The sequence below is a fragment of the Patella vulgata genome, chromosome 4 (genome assembly GCF_932274485.2).
Source record: "Patella vulgata chromosome 4, xgPatVulg1.2, whole genome shotgun sequence".
Lineage (NCBI taxonomy): Eukaryota > Metazoa > Mollusca > Gastropoda > Patellidae > Patella > Patella vulgata.
The window spans coordinates 28,495,292-28,519,041 of NC_065882.2; the positions used below are offsets into that span (position 1 = coordinate 28,495,292).

At 35.6% G+C, this 23,750-nt stretch overlaps 1 long non-coding RNA gene across 1 annotated transcript in view; it reads left to right on the top strand.

Annotated features, from left to right (window-relative positions):
• LOC126819661 (uncharacterized) overlaps nucleotides 1-22,763 on the top strand; it is a 39,606-nt gene extending 16,843 nt beyond the window's left edge. The window contains exon 4 of the long non-coding RNA XR_007679717.2: nucleotides 19,059-22,763. This is a non-coding gene — a long non-coding RNA (uncharacterized LOC126819661). The remainder of the gene's footprint in view (nucleotides 1-19,058) is intronic.
• The last annotated feature ends 987 nt before the right edge of the window (nucleotides 22,764-23,750 follow it).

A 23,750-nucleotide genomic window follows, 5' to 3' on the forward strand; every position in this document is an offset into this window, starting at 1 on the left:
CAAAATTCTGCTCTAAACGGTTTTTAGGCATTCCTTCAAGGATTCAGAAAATTCAACTTTCATGTCTGTAAGTAAAATATCGCAAAAGCCTGAGGGATTTTTCACATTTCTAGATGGTGGCATTTCCGGTTCGATGGATAGACTTCATATTATGTGTATGCATCAATAATTTCTTAGTTACTACAAAAAAAAACAACAAAAAAACAATTTGATGGCAATCTGACTTACATTTTGACCTTAATTTCTCCAAGGGGAGATAACTTAGAAAATTTCCAATGACATCGTTGAAGTTGGATCAACCATTTCTACTTACATTCTTAATTTAATGAAAATCGTACTAATATTCAAGAAGTTATCATGTTGCTTTTACTTCCGGGATGAGCTGTCAATGACGTAATAATCGATTTTCGAAAATCAGAAATATCAGATTTAAAGTAAATGTTTTAAGGTACTCAAAGAAAAAAGAATTTGTAAATTAGATCACAATATCACAAAGTTACAGTTGTGTAGGTCAATTTTTTCATCAGTAAATTTCGGTGATTTCGGATTCGTAAAAAGTTTCGAAAATATATTGATTCCAAGGCCACCACCCATTCCTGGAAGGAGGCTAACCAGAAATGTATTAATTTCGGAAATAGGAGACGAATTCACGAAACGCCGGCCGATTTCGATTATTTTCAAGCCGTTAATGGTAATTTTTCACTCCAAAACAACTTTGTCGGCACGAAAAACGTCTAGGGTGATATTCGAATTTTTGAAATATTCAAATACCAAACATTCGACCATGAGCCAGGCTTTCCTGAAATGTATTAATTTCAAAAATAGGAGACGCATGCCATCTTTCATGTCGCATCGGTATGATCTAGTTACATTCCAAATTTCAGGAAAATCGTGCAACTATTAAAGAAGTTGTCAAATTGGTCTTAACTTCCGGAACGAAACCACAGCGAGGAATTTTTGAAATTCGAAAATCTGAAATTTCACGTGAAAATGACTTTCGTCAAGGTACTCAAAGAAAAAAGAATTAGTAAAATAGGTCAATAAACAACAAAGTTACGACAAACACTCACCACCCATTTTTTTTTTTGGGGGGGGGGGGTAGGTCAAAGTTTTAGAAACATCCTATGGTTAGATTCTGAGAAATCCGATTTGCAGAAAACACACACACACATCTTAACAGAAACATGAAATATGAAAGCTTAACTAGATCTGCTACGCAGATATGAAAGCTTCCATATTCACAGTCGGTTTCTGTCACATGTCATGGATTATATAAAGAATCTCAACAAGGAAAAGAATCATTAAAATCGATCAAAACTCTAAGTTATATACGTATATATAGTGAGTAACATTGCACCCGGGCAAAAAAAAGGGAAATAACTGAGACTTGTATTGCTGTAATCGAATTGACTCCCCGTTCCAGAAGTTTAAAATACGGGTCTAGATGTTGAAAAACGGGACAGATGAGAAAATGAAATGAAAATGGCGGGAAATAACTCAAAAATTGTAGGAAAGTGTCGAACAAGTACATTGTGCCGTAGGATGATCATTTGGAAAATTATACAACCCTAAATTGCAAAGTTATTAATATAAAATGAAATGGAATTTAACATCCTGCTGTTCTGCTTCTACTGGGATAATTAAGACAGGCATACACTATACAGATTGCTATGGGGGAAATTTTGCTCAGGCGGCGGCATTATGGCCTACTCTTATATCGAATTCCATCTGCTAAGGGATCTTTAACGTGGACCCCAATTTATAGACGGGTCCTCAGTTGATCGGAAAATGCTGATATTTATGCATATATATAGGGAGTTACATTGCACTCGGGCAAAAAGAAATTTGGGAAATAACAGAGATTTGTATTGCTGTAATCGAATTGACTCATCGTTCCAGAAGTTTAAAATACGGATCATTTCACTTTTTTTTTATTTTAAAACTTGAAAGATATTTCTATAGTTCAAAGAGCTAGAATAAAGTCGCCTGGCTGAAACAGCAGGTGTTTCCATATATCAGACAAAATCAAAACCATGCTATGGACAATATTGCGCAAACATGAAACCCCAAAATGTCAGAAACTGTTCGAAAATAACATATTGAATAGGTTTTATGTCGGAGAATTCCCCCCCCCCCCAGATTACGACACTTACGAGAATAAATATTTTTACTTTATCCAGTTGACCCAAGCCGCTGCTTTAGAGTAGACACGTAGGACACAAAGGTAGAACTGCAACAAATACATTACAGATTTATGAGAAAGATGCGCCTACTCGTCAGATAAACGAGAACATTTAGAAGAATCTTGGAGGCGATTTCTAGATGACTGCTTTTATATCCTTTCGGGTGAAGAGGACCTAGATACAATCCACGAAATATTAAACTCTCATTTTTTGAGGCTTTTGGGCTCACCAGCTAAGTCAGCAAGACCTTTAGCAATCAAAAAAGTAGAGGTTTCAGCTAAGTTGATATCATTGGTACTCTGTATAACCAGAAATCTAGGATAGTTTCGGGAAGTTTTGTTTGGTATGTTATTTGGTTCCAATTCCTCGACTGACGTACGCTTTAATGAACGAGTCTTCTTCGATTGGGAAGTCATAAGTATAATTTTAAAGATTCATCCCTGCCTACTCTCCAACCACCAACGGGTTGCAACATCCATGCAGGCTACTGCGCAGATATCCAGCGCATACGCCCTAAGAGGACAGACAGGGATATACCTAGACAAAGTAAAGAATAAATATTTTTACTTTATCCAGTTGACCCAAGCCGCTGATTTAGAGTAGACACGTAGGACACAAAGGTAGAACTGCAACAAATACATTACAGATTTATGAGAAAGATGCGCCTACTCGTCAGATAAACGAGAACATTTAGAAGAATCTTGGAGGCGATTTCTAGATGACTGCTTTTATATCCTTTCGGGTGAAGAGGACCTAGATACAATCCACGAAATATTAAACTCGTTGGATTCATCACTCAAGTAGCTCGTTTTTCGAGATTCGCCAATATCAAAAAACAAGGAGAAATATCAGTTTTATGTGAATCCACTGCTCAGGCATCCTCATTTATGATATTTTTAGTTCGTTTTAGAATACTTATATAATCAAATGTGTTTTGGAAACATTCTGTAGATATACATTAATAAAATTGGTTATTTTTGACATTCAAGCCTGAATATCGAAAAACGAGTAGCTCGTTTTTCGAGATTCGCCAATATCAAAAAACAAGGAGAAATATCAGTTTTATGTGAATCCACTGCTCAGGCATCCCCATTAATGATATCTTTAGTTCGTTTTACAAAAACGAGTAGCTCGTTTTTCGAGATTCGCCAATATCAAAAAACAAGGAGAAAGAGCAGTTTTTATGTGAATACACTGCTCAGATATCCTCTATTACGATATATTTAGTTCGTTTTACAAAACTGATTTAATCAAATGTGTTTTGGAGACATTCTGTCGATGTACATTCATTAAATCTACTTTTTTGAGATTCAAGTTTGAATATCGAAAAACGAGTAGCTCGTTTGTCCAGATTCGCCAATATCAAAAAACAAGGAGAAATATCAGTTTTATGTGAATCCACTGCTCAGGCATCCTCATTTATGATATCTTTAGTTCGTTTTAGAAAATGTATTGAATCAAATGTGTTTTGGAGAAATTCTGTAGATATACAACCATCAAATCTGCTTTTTTGAGATTCAAGTTTGAATATCGAAAAACGAGTAGCTCGTTTTTCGAGATTCGCCAATATTAAAAAACAAGGAGAAATATCAGTTTTATGTGAATCAACTGCTCAGGCATCCTCATTAATGATATCTTTAGTTCGTTTTAGAAAACGTATTTAATCAAATGTGTTTTGGAGACATTCTGTAGATATACATCCATCAAATGTGCTTTTTTGAGATTCAAGCCTGAATATCGAAAAACAAGCTACACGTTTTTCGACATTCGCCAATATCAAAAAACAAGTAGAAAGAGTAATTTTTATGTGAATCCACTGCTCAGGTATCCTCATTAATGATATCTTTAGTTCGTTTTACAAAACTGATTTAATCAAATGTGCTTTGGAGACATTCTATCGATGTACATCCATTAAATCTACTTTTTTGAGATTCAAGTTTGAATATCGAAAAACGAGTAGCTCGTTTTTCGAGATTCGCCAATATAAAAAAAAACAAGGAGAAAGAGCAGTTTTATGTGAATCCACTGCTCAGGCATCCTAATTTTTGATATTTTTAGTTCGTTTTAGAATACTTATATAATCAAATGTGTTTTGGAGACATTCTGTAGATATACACGATTAAAATTTGTATTTTTGACATTCAAGCCTGAATATCGAAAAACGAGTAGCTCGTTTTTCGAGATTCGCCAATATAAAAAAAAAAACAAGGAGAAAGAGCAGTTTTATGTGAATCCACTGCTCAGGCATCCTAATTTTTGATATTTTTAGTTCGTTTTAGAATACTTATATAATCAAATGTGTTTTGGAGACATTCTGTAGATATACATGATTAAAATTTGTATTTTTGACATTCAAGCCTGAATATCGAAAAACGAGTAGCTCGTTTTTCGAGATTCGCCAATATCATAAAACAAGGAGAAAGAGCAGTTTTTATGTGAATACACTGCTCAGGCATCCTCTATTACGATATATTTAGTTCGTTTTACAAAACTGATTTAATCAAATGTGTTTTGGAGACATTCTGTCGATGTACATTCATTAAATCTACTTTTTTGAGATTCAAGTTTGAATATCGAAAAACGAGCTCGTTTTTCGAGATCCGCCAATATAAAAAAACAAGGAGAAATATCAGTTTAATGTGAATCCACTGGTCAGGCATCCTTATTTATGATATCTTTAGTTCGTTTTAGAAAACGTATTTAATCAAATGTGTTTTGGAGAAATTCTGTAGATTTATAACCACCAAATCTGCTTTTTTGAGATTCAAGTTTGAATATCGAAAAACGAGTAGCTCGTTTTTCGAGATTCGCCAATATCATAAAACAAGGAGAAATATCAGTTTTTATGTGAATCCACTGCTCAGGCATCCTCATTAATGATATCTTTAGTTTGTTTTAGAAAGCGTATTTAATCAAATGTGTTTTGGAGAAATTCTGTAGATATACATCCATCAAATGTGCTTTTTTGAGATCAAGCCGGAATATCGAAAAACAAGCTACACGTTTTTCGACATTCGCCAATATCAAAAAACAAGTAGAAAGAGTAATTTTTATGTGAATCCACTGCTCAGGCATCCTCATTAATGATATCTTTAGTTCGTTTTACAAAACTGATTTAATCAAATGTGTTTTGGAGACATTCTGTCGATGTACATTCATTAAATCTACTTTTTTGAGATTCAAGTTTGAATATCGAAAAACGAGTAGCTCGTTTGTCCAGATTCGCCAATATCAAAAAACAAGGAGAAATATCAGTTTTATGTGAATCCACTGCTCAGGCATCCTCATTTATGATATCTTTAGTTCGTTTTAGAAAATGTATTGAATCAAATGTGTTTTGGAGACATTCTGTCGATGTACATTCATTAAATCTACTTTTTTGAGATTCAAGTTTGAATATCGAAAAACGAGTAGCTCGTTTTTCGAGATCCGCCAATATAAAAAAACAAGGAGAAATATCAGTTTAATGTGAATCCACTGGTCAGGCATCCTTATTTATGATATCTTTAGTTCGTTTTAGAAAACGTATTTAATCAAATGTGTTTTGGAGAAATTCTGTAGATTTATAACCACCAAATCTGCTTTTTTGAGATTCAAGTTTGAATATCGAAAAACGAGTAGCTCGTTTTTCGAGATTCGCCAATATCATAAAACAAGGAGAAATATCAGTTTTTATGTGAATCCACTGCTCAGGCATCCTCATTAATGATATCTTTAGTTTGTTTTAGAAAGCGTATTTAATCAAATGTGTTTTGGAGAAATTCTGTAGATATACATCCATCAAATGTGCTTTTTTGAGATCAAGCCGGAATATCGAAAAACAAGCTACACGTTTTTCGACATTCGCCAATATCAAAAAACAAGTAGAAAGAGTAATTTTTATGTGAATCCACTGCTCAGGCATCCTCATTAATGATATCTTTAGTTCGTTTTACAAAACTGATTTAATCAAATGTGTTTTGGAGACATTCTGTCGATGTACATCCATTAAATCTACTTTTTTGAGATTCAAGTTTGAATATCGAAATACGAGTAGCTCGTTTTTCGAGATTCGCCAATATCAAAAAAACAAGGAGAAATATAAGTTTTATGTGAATTCACTGCTCAGGCATCCTCATTTATGATATCTTTAGTTCGTTTTAGAAAACGTATTTAATCAAATGTGTTTTGGAGACATTCTGTAGATATACGCAACCATCAAATCTGCTTTTTTGAGATTCAAGTTTGAATATCGAAAAACGAGTAGCTCGTTTTTTTCGACACTCGCCAATATGAAAAACAAAACGATGATGGAGAGCTTTTTTATGTGAATCTACTGCTCAGACATCCTCATTTATGATATCTTTAGTTCGTTTTAGAAAACGTATTTAATCAAATGTACTTTGGAGACATTCTGTAGATATACATCCATCAAATCTGCTTTTTTGAGATTCAAGTTTGAATATCCAAAAACGAGTGGCTCGTTTTTCGACATTCGCCAATATCGAAAAACGAGCTAGTTGTTTTTCGTTATTCGCCAATATCGAAAAACGAGTAGCTCGTTTTTCGTTATTCACCAATATCGAAAAACGAAAAACGAAAATCTAGCTAACTTCACACTGCCCATATTGAGACCTAATTAAATTCTTATTTATTTCCTGCCAACTTCTTTTTCCGTTGACACCCCTCAATGTTCCCCAAACCGCCTAACCATTTGATCAAGAAATAGCAACTTCTCCCCAGTCAAGCTAGCACACAATAAGCTGGCAGACAACAGTCGGGTTGTCAGTTAGTGATACCCTGACATTTTTGCCCATTGCTTGCCCCATTGGTGTTTTTCGGGTAATCCAGTATTTTTCCAGTAAGATTGGGTGTCTATACTTTCCATATATACCAAATTTGCTATACTTTTATTCGAAATAACCACCCGATAAATACTTTCGGCACAATGTATCTTTAAAGCCATGGAATGCCATTTACATTTTTCAGAAACTTTTGAAAATCCAAGCCTGAATGTATACCAATTAATTATTAAAGAACTCAAAATCAAGATCGCAACGATAGATAATTTTCAGGCTTGGATTCAATCGAATTAAATAAGAGGCGCATGAAAGAGGTTCAGCGAAACGTAAAGATGGCAACGGCTTGTTTAAAAGGGATATAGACGAAAAGGCGTTAATCCAAAACGACCAAAACTTATATTACCGCGTAAAGTTAAAACGAACGAAAACAAAACGGCCAAAAATGTGATAAAAATTTAACTAAATATACGTCAGTGGGTTCTTATTAAAGTTAAGAGTGTATGGTTCTATTATTTGGAACCTTCAAATAGCCAAAAATGGTTCTAAAAGCATATATTAATGTAATATGAATATATGTAAAGTGATTATTCAATTTTTGAAAAAAAAATATTGTAATTTCTAAACAATTATGTTCGGTGAATTACGCGAACAGTTCAAATTGAACGGCATTCGTTTACGCCTGCTTAGTGCATTCTACACGTTTTTTAAATTATTATTTTGTAGTTTGTGAATCAGCCTTTACTAATTACTTCCACATTATGTTGTAGGATATGTTTTTATTTGTTCATTACAAAATGGCACCCGAAACCATAGGGTACTGATAATAAAATGTTAATTGTGTCTTAAAAAAACATCAATATTGATTGAAATTGATCAATATTGAATTCTAATTCGTGTTTTTAATTTCAAATATTATGGAAAATATTGGGTTAGAGACTTAGCTCCTTAAAACATACATTATGCAAGAGCTAAATCTGTCTATCGGAGGTCTTTCTTTAGGCGTGAAATGTTATATAAACTATTAATTAGACATTTATTAACATGACAAGACAATAATCAACTCCGATTTTCAACAGATTTGAATCATATCTGCTGTTTAATGGCCGTTGATAATTAACCGTAAAAATGTTTTTTGTTTTTGTTCGTTTTGACTTCGCACAGTTTTTAATTTCCTGTTAAAATGGAAAAAAATCGCTAAACTCGGTAACTTCTGCAGACAATAAAAACAGCCAAAAATCAAAATTTTAAAAAGTTTTCCGAAAAATATAAATAGCGTTCTGTGGCTTTAAGGACAGCATTAAAATTGATGAATCATGATATTAATATGAAGTTGGTGGGAGTATGAATTTAATGAGAGTATGAACTTTATGATTTTTATGGAGGCATGAAAATAACGAATGATATTTATGGGAGCATGACATGAATGTGCCGATTCTGTAACATAAAATAAAGTACGGCGTTAACCTAGCTATTCGATAAATCGGTGTATGGCGACCTTAAAATAAGTTACTCATGGGCTTCTCTGTATCTTGTAATAACAAGATAGCTTGTTATTACACGATAGGCTATCTTAGGTGCAATTAGTTTTAACTAGAATCTATTAAAATTCCATTTTAAGTTACAATCGATCTTCGTGAAGCGCATAAAATTTTAAATTTCATTTTGATTTTAGCTAAAATTAATGACCAACCGTATCTATGGTCAGCGTTTCAGCGGACTTCCGTAAACGCGATAGAGGCTACAGTTTTTAACAGAATTATAAAAAAAATGATGAGATGATAAACACTTTCGATGTTCGGCGTTCTGCGACTTTCCGTTTTGGATTTACACGTCCCCCACCCACTCTATACGGAAACCGTGTGTACGCGATAGATTCTAGTTCTTGACAGAATTTTTCAAATTAAGTGTGAAGAATTCAGGCAAACCCGGGCAATGAGATGATGAACCCTATCCATATTCAGCGTTTAAGAAACTTGTGAACATCATATGGTCTACCTTCGTTTCAAATCTGGTGTTAAGCATGATAGAAGCCACAGTTTTTAACAGATTTATTCAAGCTTGCTGCGTGGCTATCTCTTAAAGTATATATCCAATTTTGTAATATACACAAAGAAAAAAATATCACGACACCCCTATTTGAATATAGTGCTAGCGTTCGATCAGATATATTAGCACTTTTACAATCTGGAAGGTATTCGATATTCCTGAACAGCCTAGAAGAAATACTGAACCAGTAAAGAAAGACAAAACTGAAATTAAAGTAGATGATTCTATCGATTTTAAAAAAAAAATAGATGTGGAAATGGGTGAAATCAAGTCCAAACACCGTGGCTGGTACAGGTCAGTAGGAAATCCTACATTTCAGCTCATTTCATTTCATGTTCAAATTTTCCATACAGCCATCGTCAAAACAGGGAATAGGTCAACATGGTGTAGCCGCCACCAGTCTGGATCAATACCAATGTGTACACGAGACCTCGGTTTTTCGTCCGCAACGAATGGACGCTGATCCTTGCCCTACTGACAATGGGAAAAGACGCTGGAAAATTGACACGAACGTTCTCTAGCAACCCCAGAATCTATCTCGGGCCCTTCTGATCAGTGGACCAGCTGCTTATACTCACCGAGCCATCGTGGCTCATCACCTCGTGTGGAATATGAATGCTGTAATGGCGCATGACTCACGTGCTTCTGCTACTAATACACGCTTGGACCCCCTTTTTAAATAGATAAGTTAGAACACCGGCACCTTTAAACTGATTCAGCATTCAGACTTAAAACTTTTGTCCATTAATTTGTGCGGTGTGGGGGGGGGGGGCACGGTGGCTACGTGGATAAGACAGTTGGAATTCGATATAAGACGTTAAACCCCATTTCATTTCATTTTCATTTCCATTAATTGGGGACACTTTCAAGCAGTATGTATATTAAAAGTTAAGTCTAGCGTCTGATTCAAATTCACATAATTATAAAAAGGAAACTGTTTTAATGAAAGAGTATTTGAATTGTTTGAATTTTAAAACAACTGGAACATAACATAGATTTATATATTATCTTAAACTGTGAAATCAATTACCCTTTAATATTCTAATGTCAAATTTTAAAAAGGAGTCTAAAACACTCTTATTTTGAAAGGCTTATAACACATATTAACACTATTATTTTGCCTATTGTCTTTCTTGTATGTATTTTCTTTAGAAATAATTGTTTATTTAATGCATTTTTATCTTTTTGGTTAATTTCACTTTTCGAATGTATGTTTTGTTACTCTGTAAAATGCACATGTGAAAGGGGTGCTATATAAATTTTGTAATAATAATAATTCTAAACTTAAAAGACAAGTAATTACATTCATCGAATTTTGTTTATTGAAAAAGCAATTTACAAATATACGTAAGTGAATTATTCTGTAGATACTCTTTCAATGCGTTAATAAACCGCCCCATTCCGTTCTTGTTGGATCAACGAACCATTAACTTTAGTTCCGGTTGTTGCGAATTCGGAAAAAAAGTATGTCACTTCATGGTATTTAGAAGATGACATGCTAACATTCGCCATCTATCTAGTACGAACAAATTAAACATGAAATATCTGACAAAATGACGAATGCCGACATAATGTCATTTTGCCAGAACTCAATGGTGCAGACATTTTGATATTCGTCACTTAAAATGCAGATTGTCCATAAAGTATAGAGCACTAAATTTTACATTTTGCCTTTAAAAATTCAATATCGGTAATCGCCGATTCGTCAAAATGCAACGAATCACATTAAAATGAATTTTGAAAAGAATGAGGTTTTAATGTGTCATATTTCATAGGGCAAAACCAATTGCAGCATCAACGTTGTATCAATGACGAACATTAATTTTGAAATGTTAATTTAATATCCCCCCCCCCCTTCCCAAACAAACACCCTAACACGCTTAACCCCAATTTTGTACTCCTCCCTCCAGGGTAACCAAATATAGTTTTTCATAGTTTTTCATGTGGTAGTTTATTTTTTTTTGTGTACTCAACATGCCAATGTGGTCGCATGTTGTCATCTCTCTTGTGTGCCCATCCAATCTTAGTTCTACTCACCATACAGCAGAGTTAAAGGGACTATCCCGATTTGAACAGAGTCTCAAAATTAAAAGTCCGAGTACGTATGAAAGTTAAGCGTCAAAATATAAAGAAATGGTGTATTTACCCTGTCTCAAAATTTCAGCTCAAAATATGGAGTCATTTAGACGTGAACGTCAAAACTGCTTATCCGGACACTTAACCCTTTTAAGATTTTGGGTCAATTCTTTCGTTGGGTGACCTGATAATCGATTCCCATTTCTTTAGAGGTTTATACACTGAATGACCCATGTGCTGTACTTGATAACGAAAGGTAAATTTCACTTACACATTATTTTTATAAAATAAAAGGCTGGTTTTATCCAGACACCGCATAATACAGCTGTGGGCACCGGTCCCCACTTCCAGATTAAGACTGATGGGTTTAAGTTGTTTGAAAACGTATCAAATATATTGAGTTAGTGCTCGATCGTAAGGTAGAGGATTTTAAGTGATTTTAACACAAAATGAACCCGTTTTATTCTCCAAAATATTATCGGGATTGGCCCTTTAAGTTATTTGTACTCGCACAAGAGATTTTCACTGAATCTTAAAAAAATAGCCAGTAGCGAGCACGGTACATGTTAATTATGATTGTTGCCCAAAGTATAATTACTATGGTACACTGTTAAAATTATGTGAAGTAAAACACAGCAAGGGGTGTGAATCATTACACTTTGTTTGGGTTAAAATCATGGTTACACCACAATAAGCGTAACATTGCTTAAGGTGGTTACACGCACGATGATGTTGCACCAAAATAAGTGTTAGGTTGACTGTTTTTGGGTGTGTGGTGTTAGATACCCTTTTTTAGCGCAAGCTATTTCGTTACACTAAATTTGGTGCGACTATTTGGACTGAATCCCGAGTATTTTGACACATAATAAAGTGTAAGGATAATCCTTTGTGTGCTTTTAGTTTCTTGACACTGTCCTTTGTGCAAGATCAATTTTCCACTGAAACACTCTACACCCATATCGGACTATAGTGACCTGCGAAATTTGTTTGCTGCAAGTTCATCGCACAGCCTGATGAGTGGTGGTGGTGACTCCGTGCATGAGGTGCTACAGGCTTTCCAAACTGCAGGTCCCAGGTTTGATCCTGGTAATGACCAAAAAATTTCCTTTAGATTTTCCGGCGTGGTTTCCCTTTGCCAGAAGTGTAGGACGGAAGGCCTGACAAGGACCTATGTCTAGTAGTTCGGATGGCACGAAAATCCCCCCCCCATTCCTTCCTAACAGACTACATATGGCCTAGAATTAAATTGGACCTAACGCCCTTTTCATTAGCTCGGTGTAGCTGAAAAATAGGACACAAAACGGGTCACCCCGGAACTAACATATGGTCAATTTTATTTTAACAATAAGCTTGGGCAGTAATTCTTCAAAATATCTCAGGTCAAAAAGTCGAACATGCTAAGCCTATCTGCACCCACTTTTTTTTGACATGCTTTAGATCGTAGATGGTTCCAGCGGTAGGCTATCGTTATCAATCAACTCCATATCAACTACTTCAAGTGTAAAGTATTTCTCCATTTGGTGTTGGTCCTGTGAGTAGGCCTAAGCCACGCCTATCCCAGTCTGTGGTTAGTTAGCCTACAAATCGAGAATCGAAAAACCAAAACATTTTCATAATTAAATCACTAGGCCTACATATTGTGTATAAAAACGCGTGTTTTATAAGTTATAATAATAATCGTAAAACTAATAATACACTACGGTACCCAAAATGCATCGCGTATTCCCGCCACTGAAGACTTGACATTTTCTGCCAGCGTGGAAATGGCAGTGATGGAGAAAGACGAAGTCACCGGGTCGCAGAATAGTGATATCCCCAAGAGTAATAAAGGTAATAAACTGGGGGTGGTGAATTCGCTGATGATATGTAATTTATTGTCAAAGAACATCAGAAAGTAGTTTATGTTTGATAATCCATTGCAAATTTTAAAGCAAAGTTAGTGTAACTTGTGTTTTGATAGTATCCCATAGCAACGACTGGCTTAGAGTTATTTCCCTTTCCAAGATGGTTGCGCACATTTCGCATGTTTGTTTGTTTGTTTTGATAAAATATAAACATGTCTTCAGAAAATGTTTGCACAATCTGTGGTACATTTTCTTCCAGGTCTACAGTTTCATGTTCGATCATGCACATTTTCTGCATAGGCTGTTACTAAGTTTTGATGAGCAGTTTGATTGATTCTTATGAAAAAGATGAAGAATGTCCAATTAAGTGAAACGTGTCATCATTTATTTTGAGATTTCGGCCCGGGGGAGACGGGCATCAGCCTCACTGTTGGCTTGTTAGTATACAGACCTTGAAATGCATCCCATTAACTTTCTTCTTGACACTGGAAGTCCCATTGTACTAGCTGCTGTGTTCTAATGACTGTGCAAACTGTCTAACATTGGTGGTTTACTCTAAAATGGAAACTTACTCTTATCAATGCTCTAGGTTGAAAATAGAGATAAGAGTGAAATCTGGTAGAAAGTTACTGAAAAGCATTCTAGTTTTGTGTGTACTTTATATAAGGAACATTCATTCAGCAATAAAGAAACCACGGGCATCCTTTAAGGCACACTTTAGAGAGGAATAGACAGTAGCTTCTACTTTTTATGTTGACAGGTTTAATCAGTCCTAAGAAAACATTTTTGGTACAAAATGGTATTTCTACCAAGATAATACAGTTAACAGAAACAGAAACATTAGATGTAAAGATAATGGAAGCATTTAGTATAAGAAAAAAATTATATTTATATTTCAATAAAGAATGGGGTTCATTCATTGACATAGATGATGTGAATTATCTTGAAAACAATTCAAGATTACGGGTAATATTGTCAGTTTCACAAGATAATTGTGAATTAGCTTTGTCAAAAAGTTGTGAAAGCAATCCTTTTCCAGAAGGAGCCAGTGTTAATGCCCCTGTGGATGCATCATGGCCTGAAAAACCATTGGAAACAAGTACATTTTCTATGGCCCTTCAGCAAGCTCTAAAACAATGATGCAAAATCGACTATTGCAAAACATACAAGATCACATATTTGCAAATACATTATATCCAAAAGCCGAACATATTCAGCAGTTCAGCAAAAACTTGATAAGACAATTCCCTAGTCTCAAGGAACCAATAGGAAGTGGATATGATGGCTTGAAACAGTGCATAAAAAAGTCCAGAAATGCAGATTAAAAACAAAAAGTCAAACCATTATATAGTGTGTCAATAAGTGTTGCAACATCAACAAAACTGCAAATAAAAGGTGTGGCCAATTGGGCTACAGCAGATTTGGAAGAAAATGAAGAACTCGGCAGAATGATGACAGATTTGCAGACGATAAGATATACCATGAAGACGTAAACCTTATTTCTAATTTAATGCACAAAACATTTGGTACTAACTGGACAGAAGTAATTTCAGGTACTCCCATTCATACTCTATTAACTAATTTTCCTGGACTGAAAATCCAGTCTGAACTTCACAATGAATTTAAGAGTCGTATGCCTAGTGAAACAAAATCAGTTAAGGAACTGCTGGAAAATATCCACAGACATGCCTTGGCTACATTGTACTTTGCAGAACAAAGAAAGAAAAAGTCAGAATATTTGATAACTTGTTTCAAAAAACTTGCTGACTATAAAGACATTAAACTGAATAATGATAAAGAATATTCCAAGTATTTTTATACGTCCACATTATGAATGTGGACGTATATTGTCGTCGCCCCTGTCCATGGGCGCAGATCCCGGTGGGGACACCGGGACGCGTCCCCACCAATATTTTTAGTGGCGGGGACACGATATACCGTGTCCCCACCACTTATTTCCGATGTTTTGCTTACTGTTTATTTTTTTTAAATTGAAATCATTCCAGAGCTTTTATTGACATTTCAGAAAGTGTAGAGTTGGTCCCAGGCACTAGAGGACAGGCACCTTGAAGTTGTACAGCTGCACCCTGTGACCGATTTTTATTTAACAGGGAATAAGTGATAATTCATATTATAACAGTAAATAATTAAAAGATTCCATAGGGATTATAATATGTATATCATGTATGTGTGCATATCTGATACGCTGGGTATTAAAGGGTTAAGTAATAACTGAGATTTTGTTTTTATCTGGTATACTGGATGATAAATCACCTAACTAAAGGATTTAGTTTGTATATCAGGGGAACCATTCATTGCTAGATTTGCTGCCATACTAAATAAACGTATTTTTAAAGACTGGGTTCTATCTCTCTCTGTGGAATAGAGGCAATTAAATCTAAAATTTAAGACTCGAACCCTCTATTTTTTGAAGTACAGTAAGCGGAGCCAAGAATCGTGTACTTATTATTACAAGTAAGTGAAATGTTTTTGCTGTTTAGAAATTTAGGAAATTTATCGGAAAAGACATGTTTTAAAACCTGTCATGGGCCGTCCAGAAAGAAGAAAAAGGGAAAAGAAACGGGCAGAGTGGATATAAGTGTAGGCCTACTGTTCTTTAGTTTTAAATATATTAAACACTTTATTGAATGTTTTTTTCTATTAAAAAATTGACGTTAAACTCCATTTCATTTCATATTAAAAAATTGCTCTCTGAACTATTTTGTTATTGGTAAAAACTCCTCAGAATCGCTGAGAATGCATATTTAGACACCATTTTGCAACAAAAATTAAAAAAATTGTAAAAGACAACCACCCCCTCCCCACCCCACCTCACCTCACCTCACCTTACCCCACCTCTAGCAGCTCACGCCAGCGGCGTTCGGTTATATAGTCGGTCCTTTTATTTCACAAACGAACCCGCTCACCTTGCTTCCAGCCTACGGGCCCGACTCTATATGAACACTTATAAATTTCTAAAGAAAATATTCTTTAAGTTATTATTGGGATCGAACACTACTGGTAATGGAGGCGGAGCTGGAATCTCAGTAGTGTAAATATTTCTAATACTTGTAGTGTACATGAGAGAATAAATCGTGAACGGTGGCTTGAAGATTTGTCTTTAGATTAGATTTCGTATCATTTGCTGCCTCAGGGATTAGAATTGTTTGCCAGAAAATGATGCTGAAAAGACCCACGCGTCTAGTTTTCAAAAAATTTCGGGAGAGGGCCCCCGAACCCCCCTCTTTACCAATAGTCGTCCGCGCATGGACTTTCCCCATCACTAATTTTTGCCGATCTGCGTCCCTGCCGCATTTCTTAACGTATCATAGTGAAACTTTGTATATTTATTCTTTGTACCCTAAGGAACATCCCTATCGTTTGGGGTGCATGTCCAACCCCCAGGGGCAGAGCCACGCCCATTTTCTTTTTGTGTATCTGTGTGTCGCCTACAGGCCACAATTCTTAAGTGATCATCTTGAAACTTTACACACGTATTCCTTATATCCTATGGATGATCCCTATTGTTTTCGGTGCCTGCCCGATCCCCAGGGGCAGAGCAACGCCCATATCTTGTATTTGTTTGTTTGTCGTCTACAGGCCGTATTTCTTAACGTATCATCTTGAAACTATGCATACTCATTCTTTGTACCCTAAGGAACATCCCTATCGTTTGGGGTGCATGCCCAAACCCCAGGGGCAGAGCCACGCCCATTTTCTTTTTGTGTGTCTGTGTGCCGCCTACAGGCCACAATTCTTAATCGATCCTCTTGAAAAAATTTCGTATGAATTCCTTATACCCTATGGATGATCACTATTGTTTTCGGTGCATGTCCGATCCCCAGGGGCAGAGCCACGCCCATTTCTTGTATTTGTTTGTTTGTCTTGTTTGTCGTCTACAGGTCGCATTTCTTAACCTATCATCTTGAAACTTTGCTTACTCATTCTTTGTACCCTAAGGAAATCCCTGTCGTTTGGGGTGCATGCCCAACCCCCAGCGGCAAAGCCACACCCATTTTCCTTTTGCGTGTCTGTGTGCCGCCTACAGGCAACAATTCTTAATCGATCGTCTTGAAAAAATTTCGTATGAATTCCTTATACCCTATGGATGATCCCTAATGTTTTTGGTGCATGCCTGATCCCCAGGGGCAGAGCTTCACCCATTCTTGTATTTGTTTGTCGTCTACAGGCCGCATTTCTTAACGTATCATCTTGAAACTTTGCATACTTATTCTTTATACCATAAGGAACATTCCTATCGTTTGGGGTGCATGCCCAACCCCCAGCGGCAGAGAGCCACGCCCATTTCGTGTATTTGTTTGTCGTCTACAGGCCGTATTTCTTAACGTACCATCTTGAAACTTTGCATACTTATTCTTTGTACCCTAAGGAATATCCCTATCGTTTCGGGTGCATGCTCAACCCCCAGGGACAAAGCAACGCCCATTTTCTTTTTGTGTGTCGCCTACAGGCCACAATTCTTAATCGATCGTCTTGAAAAAGTTTCGTATGAATTCCTTATACCTTAAGGATGATCCCTATTGTTTTTGGTGCATGTCCGACTCCCTGGGTCAGAGCCACAGGCCTTAACAGATCATTTTGAAACTTTTGCATACCTATTCCTTATACCCTAAGGATGCCCTCTATTGTTTTTTGGTAATTGTCCAACTCCCAGGGGCAGAGCCACACCCATTTGTTCTTTGTGTCTCTGTGAGTTGCCTACAGGCCACGATTCCTAACGGATTGTCTTTGAACTTGGGATATGTATTCCTTATAGCCTAAGGACAACAACTGCATGTCCCGACCCCCAGGGGCAGAGGCACGCCCAATTTTTGTGTTTATCGTTTACAGACCGGAGTTCTGAATGGATCAACTTTGTACTTGGCATATGTATTCCTTATAGCCTAAGGACGTCAACTATTGATTTTGGTGAATGCCCCGACCCCCAGGGGCAGAGCCACGCTCAAGTTTTGCCTTTAGCGCCCGAAGGCCACAATTCTGAATGGATTATCTTGGAACTTGGAATACTTATTCCTTATACCCTAAGGACGCCAACTATTGATGTTGTCATTTCAATAACAGGGTGGTACCTATTTATATTGTTCCATATCCAACCCCCAGGGGCAGAGCAACACCCATTTTTTTGTATTTATCGTCTACAAGCTGCAATTCTGAATGGATTATCTTGGAACTTTGCATATTTATTCCTTATACCGTAAAGGCAGCAACTATTTATTGCTGGAATGTGGACGTATATTGCAGCGTTAGCGATGCTCTTGTTAGATGTAGATAGAAATTTAGCATTTGTAGAGTATCCAGTAAGTGTCAGTATTGTGTATCATTATTTTAGCATTAGATGTAGTTGCAGGATGTGATAATATATAGTTGTATAATTGTATGGAATAGTTGTATGGAATGGTGGTTGTAAGGGAACATACTTGTAGAGGGGTGCTGCTTAACATGCAATGAATATTAGTTTTGTTCATGTATTGGTTAGAGCTGCACTTCAGGTTAAGTGTCTGCTTCCCCCCCCCACCCCCACCCCCCTCACATCCACACGTTTAAAATGTACGTTTAATCACCAGGATGATTGCACGTCAATAATTGCACGTCAAAAGTCAGTTTAGTTTATTGCATGTAGTTTGAAGATAAAATGAACTGAAATGAGGGTTAACATCTTGCTGTTATTCTCTGACTGGGCTAAGGAAGATGGGCATACAGTGTGCGATGAGGGAAATTTTGCCCGGACAGCAGCACTACGAACTACTGTTATATCAAATTCCAACTGTCAAAGGATCTTTTACGTGCACCCCAATGTGTGCACGGGACCTCTGTTTTCGTAGAAACTATACGTTGTCCCTTGCTAGGCTCTCTGTCCTGCACCACTGACAAGGGGAATCCTGATGAACTTTCTCTGCCAATGCAGAGATCGAATACCCTACCTTCATGTTAGCGAGCCAGCATGTTACCCGCTGAGCCGCCGTGGCTCCCTGCATGTAATTTAAAGTGACAGTTACACATATAATTAGCTACAAAGACTATTTTTCGTATACTTAAGATCTCAAAAGTCCTTTAATTGATCTATTTTTGCATAAAGTGGGACTCCTTTGTATGTTTTTATTTTTCAGAACACAACATCCACAGCTGATATAATCGAAGGTCCACCCAATCCACATATTGCTAGTGTGGGTACCATACAAGAATCCAGTTTGTTTTATCTCATAATCAAGGGAAATATTCTTCTGAATACAGATTAAGAGTTTACAGCCTCTTTGTGTCGTATTACGTATTCAACATTTAATACCCGAAAAATTATCTTCAGTACTGTTTAATGAACACAACACCCAAGAAAAGATCACCATCAAAAATTATAAATGTGTGGGACAAAATTCAGAAAAAATGCTTTTGATAAATACTATTTCAAGCTCATGTGATAAACATTTCAAAGGAGGTTAAAAATTGTGTCAAATTTTAAGTGAGACCTTTTTTAAAGAAAATATGTGTGATCAATAATGGTGATATTGTTGTTGGTGATATTACAATTACTTGTATGTTTTACATCTAGTGTTTCTGTTTCGTTAGTATTATGATATAAAGAATTCCCTATTTCATCAAAGCACATCTAATTGCACAAAGAATTACGATGCTGAACTACTAATATGTAAATAAATTAAATAGAAAGGTGGAATATGAGCAATTTCCCCAGAATGTTAAAGGCGTGGTTTATGTGGGCAGATAAAAATGGCTACATGATAGTTCTACTTTCCTTGTTGAGAGCGAGAAACCAAGCGCACTAAAAACTGTTCTAAGTGCTGTTGGGTGTCCGTCTGCCAATCAACTGTATTCTAAAAGATCTTTATAGTCCCTCTATTTAACAGCATTTACAACATGTGATGTTGTACCCTCTTTAAATTTTGTCATGTAGCTGTTTTGATGTTCACTATATAATTTTAATATTTGTCTTAGACTGAGGTTTTTATCCACAGACATATTTCTTTTTGTCCCATTGCATGTTGGATAACTTATGTTTATTAAACTGTATTATATATTTCCTGAATGATTATGCAGAATTTAAGTTTTTATCTTTCTGTCTCATGATTCATTCCTGAATTTCCATTTTCAGGTATTAAAAATTTACCAACTTGGTTAATATCTTTCAATACATTAAACAGAAGGAAAGATTAGTGAGTCTCCAATTTGTGTGCAAAAGATTTTGGGGCATTGTTCAACTCTCATCGCTGTGGTCAAGTGTTGATGAAGATATCATTAATAGCTATCTAGGGTTGAGTCATGTTACTGTTATGCATTATAATCAAGTTAAGAAAATAGCATTATCTGGTTCATGGTTGTCTAGCTTATCACCAGGTGTCCTGGCTACACATTTGCCGTTGTGTGACAATTTGACCCATGTAACTGTGCTTAGCAATTTTGTGACAGAAGTTAGCCTATTTTGCAGACTTGAAATTCCTCAATATTTCACATTGTCCACGCATAAATGTAAACTCATTATTTAGAGCTCGCGGTAGATTAAATTTGCAATCTTTGGAGATGTGTCATTGTTACACACTTAGGGAAACTGAACTAATTGAAGTTGCTAGACTTGTACCTGACATTGATGTTCTGGATATAAGTTTTTGCAGCAGACTAAGTCTTACAAAAGTCATAACTATCATCGAAAATTCAAACATTAAATATCTGAAAGTTACCCCATCGAATTTTGATTCAAACAACCTATCATTTGAAAGTGTGCAAGAAATCTACAGAGACTAGTTTCTTCAATCCTTATGACCTACACTTTTGTAGGTAAATATATTGGTGATATTCGTAAAGCCTTTCATCCGTTTATTTATAGAGTCACATGTACATCAGTAGAACAGTATATTCTGATTATCTTAGTATGCTAATATGATGCATTATAATGTGCATTTCTACGGTGGAAGTAGGGTTAATTTTCTTTTGGTTTTAATAATATTTACAGTCTTTCAATTGCAAGTTATTGTAGTTTTTTGAAGGGGTCTTTCTATTATTGAAATTTCTAAGCTTTTTGTTTTTGCTACAAGTAGTATAAGGGGGTTCGGTGACATGTACCTGTTGTAAAAGTGTTTTCAAGTACCGGTAGTACTTAAGTTCCTGTACTTGTTATTATTTCAGTTACTGTATTTGTTAAGTTAATACACAAGTTACTGTACTTAATAGTGTGCTTTTAATATACAAGTTCCTATACTTGTTAATACTTAAGTTACTGTACTTGTTGGCGTACTTTATAGTAAGTTCCTGTATACTTGTTAATACTTAAGTAATTGTACTTGGGCTATAAGTTCCTTTCCATAAGTATAAAATGATCCCGAATGTCAATGTTGTCTCCAACAGGTAAATTTCCATGTTAACGATTTCTGACGTTCTCCATGAGCAGTCGTAATTTTCCAGCAATCAGAAAATCATGACATCATTTAAGTCCTTCAGGTTACCGGAAAAGCATTATTAATCATTTAAATAATGGAAGTAAATATTTCGCCATATCCTTTCCATAAGTATAAAATGATCCCGAATGTCAATGTTGTCTCCAACAGGTAAATTTCCATGTTAACGATTTCTGACGTTCTCCATGAGCAGTCGTAATTTTCCAGCAATCAGAAAATCATGACATCATTTTATACCTATGGAAAGGATATGGCGACATAATTACTTCCATTATTTAAATGGTTTATAAAGTTTTCTGGTAACCTTTAAAAAGTGTCTAAACTAAAATGTACTCCAAGTACATTTGAAGATATGACTATGAGGCTCCCTTAAATTATTTTGTTAATATATGATTGATGTAGAGTATTCAACAGTTTCTGTGTTTTTGTTGTATGCTGATGTAAGGCAAGGATAGCCTTAGTTTTGTTCATCCTAACTTTTGTTTGAAACTATTTGGCCATATGTTTTAGTTTAGACAATGATGAAGAAATGTTTTGCAAATAATTGATTTATATATGAGAAGATTATTTCTTACATTTCATAATTCGTTACATTTTTTATACATTCTTACTTTTTATGAGGTATTGGTATTTTGAATTGAAGTAATGCAACAAAGGTGGATTTGTAAAATGGTTTAATATTTTTTGTGTGCTCATATTTATGTGTGGGTGTATCATGTTGTCCCCCATGTCTGTAGGTGAACAATTGACCCTTTGACACAATTTGGGCTACGGTTTTAACAGATTTTTTTTCAAATTTATGTGAAGCTTTTGGGTAATGAGAGGATGAACAATATCAATTGTCAGAGCTATGCAACTTGTCATTCCTATGTTATCACCCCTTTCCCAAAACATTGTTAATGCGATAAAGGCTGCAGTTTTGCAGCCGATTTCCATACCATTACGCCCCTATCCGTGGGTATGTCAGTTCACATAGGGTCACAATTTTTATCCAATTTCGACAAAACTTGAAATATAGCTATACATGTATGTCCAAAAGATCTTGACAGATTTGGTTTATGTGAATAATTAGGACTGTTTGAAGATTAACCCTATTAATTTTCAAATTTGTGTGAAGCAATCTGTGACTTTCTGTTCCAAAGACATATTATCTGTCTGGATAGAGATCAGATTTTTTTTTGTAGGATCATAGATCCTTTATGTAAGTGTTCCTTTAAAATATGCTGCTGTTGAGACATAGCTGCTTTATGGGCGTATTTCTGTAAAGCAGTAAAGTCCTAATTTTTTTTAGTCCTCATTGATGTCAAAATGTTTTACCTGTATACTTTAGATAATATATAGACATGATAAATCATTTGCTTATATATATATTGATTTATAATCTTTATAATAATGTTTAAAGATTTTGTAGTCTCTTGCTTTCATTAAATTGATATCAGTAGATATGTCAGTATTATTTCTAATAATTTGTATTATCAAAAACAAATTTATAATAAACTATTTTCTGTATCTTATAATCCTTTTTGTTTCCTTAAAAGGTAAAATCTATATATTTATATAGATACTTAGATCAGTGCTTCTATATGATTTTATAAGTGTGGATCATTATAAGTTTTCATAGATCTGATAATTTTTTTTGTTAAACCTTATTTAGCTGTTACTCTACAACAAAATTATTTTGTGTAAAGTGCATATTAAATCTCTTTGGGTGGCAGCAAAAGTTGCCACCAAGAAGGGTGTAAGCATTACGCCATATTATACAGGGTTTGTGGGGTTTGAAAAGCACCTATTGAAGTGATAGTATACACCTACCAAATGTGTCTTCTTTATTACCCCATAAAAAGTGTTGTGTGTTATTTAAACATATAAAAGTGTAAACCTACACCTCATCCAGTGCAAATTAAGAGAGAGAGAGAGAGAGAAATGGGGTTTAACCTCCACTCGACACAAACTAGGTCATTTCGGGACTAACATATGGTTTAATTTTATTTCAATAATTCGCTTGCGCATAGGGGTCTATAGCAGTGGGAGGAAACCGCAGGACCCGGAGAAAACCACGTACAATCGGGGATTCGAAACCACGCTAGTCAACTCAATGACAGACTTTATGATACAGCGCGCGCACGCTAACCATTCAGCCATCCAACCCCCGTGCAAATTAAGAGGAGTTAAGATAAGTGTAATGAGCTGTTTACCTTCAAAGTAGTGTAATGTTATGCTTTCTCTAGTTACAGTGTAAACCTAGCAGGGGTTGTGGTGTATTTTCATGGACAAAACACCATATAAGGAATACCGTATGAAAGACACTGTGAGTGTGTATGCTCACACAACACCAACGCAAGTGTCTAGATTGCATTATCTATGGTGTTAATAATACTGCATTCCAGGTATAGCTTTACA